The sequence below is a fragment of the Solanum dulcamara genome, chromosome 1 (genome assembly GCF_947179165.1).
Source record: "Solanum dulcamara chromosome 1, daSolDulc1.2, whole genome shotgun sequence".
Taxonomy (NCBI): Eukaryota; Viridiplantae; Streptophyta; class Magnoliopsida; order Solanales; family Solanaceae; genus Solanum; species Solanum dulcamara.
In genome coordinates, this window is record NC_077237.1 from 53,441,018 (window position 1) to 53,452,623 (window position 11,606).

An 11,606-nucleotide genomic window follows, 5' to 3' on the forward strand; every position below is an offset into this window, starting at 1 on the left:
CACTAAAGGGCCGGATACTTTATGTAGGCATACATATAAGATTAAAGCAATACATTGTGACCCTGAGCCCCGTAGTGAACCGGGTATAATACGATGATATACATGATAAGATGATACCGTATATGATGGTATGATACCGTATACGATGGTATGATACCGTATACGATGATATGATGAAATGAAATGGATTATGACACGATGATATGTGATTATGAAGTAATGAAAATGACACTGAGTTCACTAGAGGGCTGGGCACAGTATATTATGGTGTATAGGATCACGTGTCCTAAGGTGCAGGTACAGTAATTTGTTAATTGTTATACTTATCCCCTGCATCCCTATTTCAGTTATGATCTCAGTTACGATGTGTTATGCTTTACATACTCAGTACATATATCGTACTGACCCCCCTTTTCTTGGGGGGCTGCATTTCATGCCCGCAGGTACAGATGTTTATTCTGGAGATCCATCAGCATAGGAGATCCTCTCAGCTGTGTAGGAAGTGCTTCACTGTTCTGGAGCCTAAATTTTGATACTGATCACTTAATGTATATATTTGTACATTCAGGGGTACGGCGGGGGCCTTGTCCCGCCATATGTTGTTGTTACTATTCTTAGAGGTCTGTAGACATATGTATATGTGGGTTGGTTGTGAGTTAGTTTCGATGTTGCCTATTCGATATGTTGTGAATGTTTTTGTTATAGCAGCCTTGTCGGCTCGCGTGCCCTTTCATGATATGATACAAATGAAAGAGGCTACATGTACATGAAAAGGTTTTTAAGTTTTAAACTATTGGGATTTTTGTATATAGTATCACATCACACATGGTTCAACTTAAGTGTAGTTGATAAATACGCATGAGAGGGTCCAGGTCAGACCCCAGTTGCGGCCTACGGGGTTGGGTCATGACAGAAGTGGTATCAGAGCAGTTCGTCCTTGGAGTGTCTACAGACCGTGTCTATTAGAGTCTTGTTTATCGGTGTGTTGTGCACCACATCTATAGACAAGAGGCTACAGGACATTTAGGATGTTACTTTCTTTCATATCTAAGATCGTGCGATAGAGCCGAGCTATAGGAAATGAAATTCCTCATACTAACCTACGATTTTAGCAGGAAGACAACGCCGATAGAAGAAAGTAACTGACAATATTGGATGTTACGAAGCACGCAGGTAAGCAAAGGCATGAAATCCCTATGTCGGGTAAGGTATTGAAATGCGATTGACAGATACAATTGAAAAGTGAAAGGAAAGGTAAACAGGAAAGTATAACAGGTGCAGCTCGAGTGGACATAACAGGTAAGTTCATTTCCATACTGTTAATCATGGGCGCCCTGTGCGGCTGCGATATGAGATGATATGACTATATATGTGTGCCCTGTGAGGCACTGTTGGTATTTTCTGCGTGCAGGTGTTGAGATAGTAAGAAATACAGAGGAAACTCTGCCCAAATTTTCCTAGAAATAAGAGGAGAATGAGGTACAGGGCTATAGTATGTCTTGAAAGGTTGTCCTCGCAACAATGATGAGATTTGACTAAAAAAGTATGGCTGACCTCGAGAAATAAGTTAATTGTTGAGTTAATGGCAATAGAAACTAGGAGGACGATACTGGAATAGTAGAATAAGTTAGAAAGGAACTATAAGCCAAAGAAAATGACTCAGAGAGGACTGATAGATCGAGATAAAATGAGATAGTAAGGCATTGCCTAAATTGATACATAGGGATAAACTATGACAAGTAATAGTTGAAGGAAGTAACAGTATGGTTAAGACAAGAGTAAGACAAGAGTACAAAGGGAAAAGAATTGTGACGGATATGAAGTGTTAATAAGATAGCTTGTGGGACATTAAGGACAAGACTAGCTAAGAAGGGTAAGTAACCCATAGTAAGAATCGTGAAGAAAGTCAAGCGGTATTATACTATGGATCTGAATGCGAACAAGGTACCAGGTGAACATAATAAAAACCATTATTAGAATAAGCAAAACTTAGTAAGGAATTAACTGGAAGGTATGATGTGGTCCATGTAAATGGAATGTAAAGATAGGTGTGGAACGGAAAAGCAAGCTATGGAACAAATAAGGAAGATTTATCAAGTTCCATAAGGAAAGTTTCGAATAAAGGTTATATGATGACGAAAAGGATGGCTAGTGCAAGGAAATAAAGGGTAATATGGAATTCCTTACGCCCAACCAAAAATGGAAATGAGTTGAAGGAATAATACAGAAGTTCTAATAGAGGCACTCAAGATAAATGCGATTAATTAAGTATAAGTATCGAACAAAAAGAGACATAGACAGTTACGAACTGGACGTATAGTACGATGAAAAAGTATTAAGACAAGGCCACTACTACCACGAAGTTGATGTGGTTTTAAGCAGGATTAGAAATGAGCCTTAGGCATACGACAAAGGTGCAAGCTCAGGAGGCGTAAAGAAGTATGGTGTACACGTGACTCCACTCTAATGATTAGTGGTATCCACTGGAATAAAGTTAGTATAATGACGAAGCTCGAAACATGAGTCATTAAAGTATAAGTACACTCGAGTGGGGAATGTGCACCAATTATGAGCCCTCGCTAATTACTGATTGGGATGAATGGAATGTGGCTTTGAGTGCACTACTACATTGCGGATACTACTGAGTATCAATCAGTAGATGAGATTCGATTCGAGATATTCCAAATATTACAGTACCCTACGATTGTGCTAGGGTTTCCTAGAAAGGCAACCTAACGTGGGGATGATTTAACAGAAGATGTAGATATGGTGCAACCCGTTAAATATGTTGGAATAGAATCATTCTGTGTAAATAGCTGAAGATATACGGAGAATGACATAGGTACACCCTAAAAGGGGGGAAGTGGACAAAAGAAGTATAAGCGTAAAAGCAAATCAACTGATGCTATCGCATGTAAATGGGGATGCTTAAACGTCAAACGAGACCCCATAAGAGATGGACGTGATCAGACCCAAACTGATGCACCGGATTCCGTCAAAACTCCGAAGTTGAGCGTGCTCGAATAAGAGTAGCACTGGGATGGGTGACCCCCTGGGAAGTGAGAAAGAGAACAAAACAAGTATGACAAAAAGAGATTATAAAAGCGAGTTAGTACAACGAAACATATAGAACAGAGTAAGCCAAGAGCAGAAAAGATTATGACTAAAATACAACGCACCTCATGAAAATGGCACAAGAATAGTTGTGCAACCTATGAATATTGGCATACTAAGAGCGAGGTCAAATGATTACTCGATAAAAGAAAGTCAGTAATAACAATGTGATTACCATATTTAGAATCTATTCAGGAAAAGTGTAAGATGGTTCGAGGCAGAACTATTCAGATATAATCAGTATTAAGGACAAGAGCCATAGTGGAGCCTTGACCTCGACTAAAGGAGGTAAGCCACTAGTATAGCAATGCTAAGGAATTTTCTCGACTGCTCTATGTCCGTACACACGTTTATGTAAGGATTACAATATGATGTATGGTAAGAAAACTGGAGAAAAGATCTGAGTAAAAGAGAAAGATAACATACATAAGGCATTACAAGTTAGATTAAGAGGAGTTGTACAATAGCTTAAGTTAAAAGAAGCATCAGCAGTCTGATAGCCTATCTCAGGGAATGGAAACCCCGACTCAGAGGTGGAAAGCAGTTAATATGTATTATAGTACGAGCTGACCTTGCATTCTAAGGAACTGGGAGTTCATATGGACTATGGTAGATGGGCTGACAGAATCAACCTGTTCCCCTCCAGTTAGAAAGGCATATTCAGCTGAGGGTTCTGCGAAATGACATAGTAGGGAAACAATAAGATTTCACGGAGTCCCCACATATATTATCTCAGATAGAAAAGTTCAATTTATAGCTAACTACTGGAAATCATTTCGAAAGGGATTGAGGAACCCAGATGAATCTTAGTATGACATTTTGCCCTTGGATTAAGGGACAGGCCCAGATGTGATCCACTAAATTATTGATGAAGTAAAGCTTATTCCGGGATAAGATATCAATTAGCAGCCTAAAGTCAGCAAGAAGGGGATACATTGATCCTTCATATGGCATTTTTAGAATAGATAAAGCTGCCTAGGAATGAGACCTACCATCCAATTTGAAACAATACATTCAGTTTTCACAGATCAATGCTCCATAAGAATGGGAACGATACTCCCAGAATATTTCCCGTGGAGGAGGTCCACGTAACAGGGAGTTATCCTACGAGGGGCAACCTATCTCCATACAGAATCAGCAGATTAAACGGGTTGCGAACTAAGGACATAGCTTCCTTCAAGTTACTGTGGCGGAATAAGAATCGTGAAGACATAAACTAGGAGGTTGAAAAGGACATGAAACACAAGTGTCCGTACCTATTCCCGATGTCTACGGATAGCCCCAGTCTTGGAACTCGTATATTAATTACTTGGAAGAAAATGTATGCCATTCCAGTAGAAAGGCATCTCCCTATGATCCGTATAAAGTCTTAAGGAAAGTTTTATTCAACATTCGGGGACGAATGTTCTAAAGGGGGGAAGGATGTTACACCCCGCACTCTTGAGCTCAGAACGTCTTCTTGAGTTCCTTAGACACTATCATGTGAGCCGGATAAGCTACGAAACTATCAAACAACTCTAAGGAAAGAAGATTGTGATACCTCGCGAGAAGGGAGGTTGGAGATAGAGTCATAAGAATCCGGAATGAGTTGGAGGCTAAGAAATGAGTCGTAGGACTCGATTTACCTACGTAAGACACTAAGTTAAGAGTCTTATACACTTAAGTTGCTTAAGGATATACCAAGCTTACGTACTGCGGATTACATGAGCTCTTAAAGTAAGACGAGATTACGAACCCGCGAGGAAGGGAAAAAGACGACGCGTGGCAGCCAATGGAGAAGCAACACATGGCAGTACCTCAAGAAAGAAGGTGACGCACCTACTTAGGGTCAAATAGGTGATGCAGCTGCTTGGAGGAGGTGGACCCCGCTGCCACGTGGCAGCCCCTAATTGGCAGCATGACACGGTGGCCAATCATGGCTTGACACGTGTCATCTTGAGGGGATGACACGTGTCACCACCTAGGTCCACCTAAATATATGTATATATGACTAATGTATTCAGTTCTGATCCAAAAAAATGAGCACCAACAAGAGAAAAATAAACCCTAAGCTAAGAGAGAAAAGGGTGACGGCTTTGGGAGAAAAATAAGGTAAGTCCCGATTTCGTTCCGTAAATTAATTATATAGCGTATACCACGATGATATGGAAGTATTAGTAGTATAAAATTAGAGTTTGTTGCAGCAAAAAACGGACAGCATGCTGCCACGACGTTACAGCACGCTGAAAAAAAGTTCTGAAGCGCGATTTTGGCGAGTTCTAGCCAATTTCGGGAAAGGTAAGTTCTTCCCCTATAATTTGAAGTTTATGATGTTAAATTAGGGTGTATTACACACCTTAGTGTCTGCTGGAAGTTGGGTAAAAGGTTTGAAAAGTTCGGCGTTAGAAATAAATGAATTTGGAATCGCTATAGTTAAGTTGTTGTCGAAATAAGGTGTTGTGCGAGTGGGGCTGCTGCTGGTTGTGTTGTGTCGTGTTGAAGGGTCTAAAAGTTATATAAATGAGGTGTGGGAGCTGATGGTTGCATCCACATGACCCTCCGCTTTGCAATTAAAGAATTCGCGGAAGAAAGATTAAAAACTCTAGTTTTAGTATCTTAGTTTCGAGTGAATTGTTGGGGGTTTATATTGTGTAATTTTGGTCGTAATATGTATATGTATGGACTGCTGGTTGCATTGTTGGTTGTCTGCAGGTGCTAATGACATGGTTGGGAATTTGTATAGGGCACATTATAGGGGAGGTGCTGCCCGATTTTCGTTAATATCCTAACTAGTTAAGGAACTAGTCGAGAAGGCGAGCGAAGGGATGAATGTTATGAATACTCGTGGGTAGTCTAAGTTGCTGAAAAGTCCAAGGTTGTTAATACTTACATTACTTCCATGTTAAATAGGTTTCGAGGACAACGATGTGAACGTGATTAAGAGAAGTCCATACAAGGTATGTGAAGCTTTCCTTTGGTGTGTTTTTGGAATAGATATGTAGAACTATTCTTCCTTTCTTTTGGCATGTCTTAGATATAAGTTATGAATGATATGTATACGATATTTGGGATTCAATCCATTCGTAAAGCCCTGAGTATGAGTCAATACTCTTGTTTACTTCTTGGTATTAGAACTTCTGCAATAGCTGAGTCATTGCCTTTTTGTCTTCTATGTGATGAAAACTAGTACATGTAAACCTTATTTCTTCTTTCCTTTGGAATGGCTTAACTTTAAGTGAAATGGTATATGATATAGGTTTAGAGGTAATTCTATTTATGAGCTCTGATTGTAACTCGTGACTTGTAGTCACCCCTGAATATTAAGAGTCTGAAAGTAGTCAAACTACTATTCTCGAGCCTGCTATATAATGAATAGAAAGTAGAGGTACCAGCTCCTCTTTTTAGAGGCTCTGAAATGATAAATGCCGTGGATTGCATGAGTTGAGTCTTTGACTAGATAAATTGTGTTTCTGATTGCATAGACTATATTTCTGATTGCATGAATTATGTGGCATTATTTTGATGCATGTTTGTGATCCCTGAAGCCCCAACTGATATAAGCCCTAATGACATCTAAAGGGATACCTCGGATAATTACTCCCCCAGTCTTCAGGTGACGGTTCACTTGACTGTTTCATCGAGTCTTAGATAATGACTTAGTTGCATATGGTTTCTCACTACTCTACTATTGCATACTGTAACCCATCCTTCCTCGAGTCCCACGATGGGCCGGGATATATTATCGTGCACAGTGTTACTGCTTCTTTCACCGCGTCCCGGGCCGGATGTGTATAGTTCCACGCACGAGGAGATGATGCCGTACGTGAGGTGTGATATATGTTATATGTTATGACGATACGATTATTCACCGAGTCTTGGGCCGGCTGTAATATGATAGTATATGTGGTGAAATAAGGAAGGAACACCGAGTCCCTCCTTAGAGGGCCGAGTACATATGTATATTATGATGGTACGCTATAGACGTACACCACTCCATTCACCGAGTCCCTCACTAAAGGGCCGGATACTTTATGTAGGCATACATATAAGATTAAAGCAATACATTGTGACCCTGAGCCCCGTAGTGAACCGGGTATAATACGATGATATACATGATAAGATGATACCGTATATGATGGTATGATACCGTATACGATGGTATGATACCGTATACGATGATATGATGAAATGAAATGGATTATGACACGATGATATGTGATTATGAAGTAATGAAAATGACACTGAGTTCACTAGAGGGCTGGGCACAGTATATTATGGTGTATAGGATCACGTGTCCTAAGGTGCAGGTACAGTAATTTGTTAATTGTTATACTTATCCCCTGCATCCCTATTTCAGTTATGATCTCAGTTACGATGTGTTATGCTTTACATACTCAGTACATATATCGTACTGACCCCCCTTTTCTTGGGGGGCTGCATTTCATGCCCGCAGGTACAGATGTTTATTCTGGAGATCTATCAGCATAGGAGATCCTCTCAGCTGTGTAGGAAGTGCTTCACTGTTCTGGAGCCTAAATTTTGATGCTGATCACTTAATGTATATATTTGTACATTCAGGGGTACGGCGGGGGCCTTGTCCCGCCATATGTTGTTGTTACTATTCTTAGAGGTCTGTAGACATATGTATATGTGGGTTGGTTGTGAGTTAGTTTCGATGTTGCCTATTCGATATGTTGTGAATGTTTTTGTTATAGCAGCCTTGTCGGCTCGCGTGCCCTTTCATGATATGATACAAATGAAAGAGGCTACATGTACATGAAAAAGTTTTTAAGTTTTAAACTATTGGGATTTTTGTATATAGTATCACATCACACATGGTTCAACTTAAGTGTAGTTGATAAATACGCATGAGAGGGTCCAGGTCAGACCCCAGTTGCGGCCTACGGGGTTGGGTCATGACAGAAGTGGTATCAGAGCAGTTCGTCCTTGGAGTGTCTACAGACCGTGTCTAGTAGAGTCTTGTTTATCGGTGTGTTGTGCACCACATCTATAGACAAGAGGCTACAGGACATTTAGGATGTTACTTTCTTTCATATCTAAGATCGTGCGATAGAGCCGAGCTATAGGAAATGAAATTCCTCATACTAACCTACGATTTTAGCAGGAAGACAACGCCGATAGAAGAAAGTAACTGACAATATTGGATGTTACGAAGCACGCAGGTAAGCAAAGGCACGAAATCCCTATGTCGGGTAAGGTATTGAAATGCGATTGACAGATACAATTGAAAAGTGAAAGGAAAGGTAAACAGGAAAGTATAACAGGTGCAGCTCGAGTGGACATAACAGGTAAGTTCATTTCCATACTGTTAATCATGGGCGCCCTGTGCGGCTGCGATATGAGATGATATGACTATATATGTGTGCCCTGTGAGGCACTGTTGGTATTTTCTGCGTGCAGGTGTTGAGATAGTAAGAAATACAGAGGAAACTCTGCCCAAATTTTCCTAGAAATAAGAGGAGAATGAGGTACAGGGCTATAGTATGTCTTGAAAGGTTGTCCTCGCAACAATGATGAGATTTGACTAAAAAAGTATGGCTGACCTCGAGAAATAAGTTAATTGTTGAGTTAATGGCAATAGAAACTAGGAGGACGATACTGGAATAGTAGAATAAGTTAGAAAGGAACTATAAGCCAAAGAAAATGACTCAGAGAGGACTGATAGATCGAGATAAAATGAGATAGTAAGGCATTGCCTAAATTGATACATAGGGATAAACTATGACAAGTAATAGTTGAAGGAAGTAACAGTATGGTTAAGACAAGAGTAAGACAAGAGTACAAAGGGAAAAGAATTGTGACGGATATGAAGTGTTAATAAGATAGCTTGTGGGACATTAAGGACAAGACTAGCTAAGAAGGGTAAGTAACCCATAGTAAGAATCGTGAAGAAAGTCAAGCGGTATTATACTATGGATCTGAATGCGAACAAGGTACCAGGTGAACATAATAAAAACCATTATTAGAATAAGCAAAACTTAGTAAGGAATTAACTGGAAGGTATGATGTGGTCCATGTAAATGGAATGTAAAGATAGGTGTGGAACGGAAAAGCAAGCTATGGAACAAATAAGGAAGATTTATCAAGTTCCATAAGGAAAGTTTCGAATAAAGGTTATATGATGACGAAAAGGATGGCTAGTGCAAGGAAATAAAGGGTAATATGGAATTCCTTACGCCCAACCAAAAATGGAAATGAGTTGAAGGAATAATACAGAAGTTCTAATAGAGGCACTCAAGATAAATGCGATTAATTAAGTATAAGTATCGAACAAAAAGAGACATAGACAGTTACGAACTGGACGTATAGTACGATGAAAAAGTATTAAGACAAGGCCACTACTACCACGAAGTTGATGTGGTTTTAAGCAGGATTAGAAATGAGCCTTAGGCATACGACAAAGGTGCAAGCTCAGGAGGCGTAAAGAAGTATGGTGTACACGTGACTCCACTCTAATGATTAGTGGTATCCACTGGAATAAAGTTAGTATAATGACGAAGCTCGAAACATGAGTCATTAAAGTATAAGTACACTCGAGTGGGGAATGTGCACCAATTATGAGCCCTCGCTAATTACTGATTGGGATGAATGGAATGTGGCTTTGAGTGCACTACTACATTGCGGATACTACTGAGTATCAATCAGTAGATGAGATTCGATTCGAGATATTCCAAATATTACAGTACCCTACGATTGTGCTAGGGTTTCCTAGAAAGGCAACCTAACGTGGGGATGATTTAACAGAAGATGTAGATATGGTGCAACCCGTTAAATATGTTGGAATAGAATCATTCTGTGTAAATAGCTGAAGATATACGGAGAATGACATAGGTACACCCTAAAAGGGGGGAAGTGGACAAAAGAAGTATAAGCGTAAAAGCAAATCAACTGATGCTATCGCATGTAAATGGGGATGCTTAAACGTCAAACGAGACCCCATAAGAGATGGACGTGATCAGACCCAAACTGATGCACCGGATTCCGTCAAAACTCCGAAGTTGAGCGTGCTCGAATAAGAGTAGCACTGGGATGGGTGACCCCCTGGGAAGTGAGAAAGAGAACAAAACAAGTATGACAAAAAGAGATTATAAAAGCGAGTTAGTACAACGAAACATATAGAACAGAGTAAGCCAAGAGCAGAAAAGATTATGACTAAAATACAACGCACCTCATGAAAATGGCACAAGAATAGTTGTGCAACCTATGAATATTGGCATACTAAGAGCGAGGTCAAATGATTACTCGATAAAAGAAAGTCAGTAATAACAATGTGATTACCATATTTAGAATCTATTCAGGAAAAGTGTAAGATGGTTCGAGGCAGAACTATTCAGATATAATCAGTATTAAGGACAAGAGCCATAGTGGAGCCTTGACCTCGACTAAAGGAGGTAAGCCACTAGTATAGCAATGCTAAGGAATTTTCTCGACTGCTCTATGTCCGTACACACGTTTATGTAAGGATTACAATATGATGTATGGTAAGAAAACTGGAGAAAAGATCTGAGTAAAAGAGAAAGATAACATACATAAGGCATTACAAGTTAGATTAAGAGGAGTTGTACAATAGCTTAAGTTAAAAGAAGCATCAGCAGTCTGATAGCCTATCTCAGGGAATGGAAACCCCGACTCAGAGGTGGAAAGCAGTTAATATGTATTATAGTACGAGCTGACCTTGCATTCTAAGGAACTGGGAGTTCATATGGACTATGGTAGATGGGCTGACAGAATCAACCTGTTCCCCTCCAGTTAGAAAGGCATATTCAGCTGAGGGTTCTGCGAAATGACATAGTAGGGAAACAATAAGATTTCACGGAGTCCCCACATATATTATCTCAGATAGAAAAGTTCAATTTATAGCTAACTACTGGAAATCATTTCGAAAGGGATTGAGGAACCCAGATGAATCTTAGTATGACATTTTGCCCTTGGATTAAGGGACAGGCCCAGATGTGATCCACTAAATTATTGATGAAGTAAAGCTTATTCCGGGATAAGATATCAATTAGCAGCCTAAAGTCAGCAAGAAGGGGATACATTGATCCTTCATATGGCATTTTTAGAATAGATAAAGCTGCCTAGGAATGAGACCTACCATCCAATTTGAAACAATACATTCAGTTTTCACAGATCAATGCTCCATAAGAATGGGAACGATACTCCCAGAATATTTCCCGTGGAGGAGGTCCACGTAATAGGGAGTTATCCTACGAGGGGCAACCTATCTCCATACAGAATCAGCAGATTAAACGGGTTGCGAACTAAGGACATAGCTTCCTTCAAGTTACTGTGGCGGAATAAGAATCGTGAAGACATAAACTAGGAGGTTGAAAAGGACATGAAACACAAGTGTCCGTACCTATTCCCGATGTCTACGGATAGCCCCAGTCTTGGAACTCGTATATTAATTACTTGGAAGAAAATGTATGCCATTCCAGTAGAAAGGCATCTCCCTATGATCCGTATAAAGTCTTAAGGAAAGTTTTATTCAA